Raw genomic sequence first — 910 nt, forward strand, 5'->3', positions numbered from 1 at the left:
TTTCTCAAGATCATAGCAACATAGCAAAGCCCTTGACTCAACACTAATCTTTATTATAGATAGCACACGGACTCGCTTACATAAAGAGATCACAATGCAAAACTCAAAACTACTTGATATCAAAACTTCAATCTACTAGATCAAGATACTACTAAAAGGATCAAACTAAATAAAGCGATAAAGATAGGAGTGTGATGGTGATACGATACCGGGGCACCTCCCCCAAGATTGGCAGTTGCCAAGGGGAGTGCCCATACCCATGTGATTATTTCTTCGGAGGTGGTGAAGTGGGAATTGTTGATGATGTAGGCTTGTCGTCCGTATTCCAAGGCATAGGCTCTCCATCATAAAAGGATGATCGAGTCTCCGGGATCCTTAGATCTGCAGCCAAACTCATTCTCTTGAATCTATATTCATACTCACAGTTCTGGTTTTGCAGGTCATAAATCTGGGCTTGGAGGTGCTCGATTTTCTCTTGAAGCTTGAAGATGGTCTCCCTAGTGACTTTGGCATCCAGCTTGTGGTTGTTGGTGAACTCCGTGATCATCATCTGTTTGGCGTTGAATCCACGCTCCATCATCCCTTGATACTTGAAAACTTCTTGCTCCATGGCTTTGAGCTTTGTCTCCATGCTCCAGGTATGCCTTGGTCTCTCCACATCATGGATGTGCAGCACCCCCTCATGCATCTCAATGGGTTGAGGGTGATGCAGCACCTCCGCGAGATAGGAGTTGATAACCCTCTCGAAAAACTTGTCCCTGGGAGCGCTTGGAGACGACATGATGCTCTAGATCTGAAACAGAAACAACTCGAAACGAAAATAGAGGATATTTGCATGATACGGTGGTCAAAACCTTCGGCAGTATATATAATGAATTTTTACCGACCAAAATACATAACATACAAGAAA

This window comes from Triticum dicoccoides, chromosome 4B, assembly GCF_002162155.2.
Source record: "Triticum dicoccoides isolate Atlit2015 ecotype Zavitan chromosome 4B, WEW_v2.0, whole genome shotgun sequence".
In the NCBI taxonomy this organism is placed as follows: Eukaryota; Viridiplantae; Streptophyta; class Magnoliopsida; order Poales; family Poaceae; genus Triticum; species Triticum dicoccoides.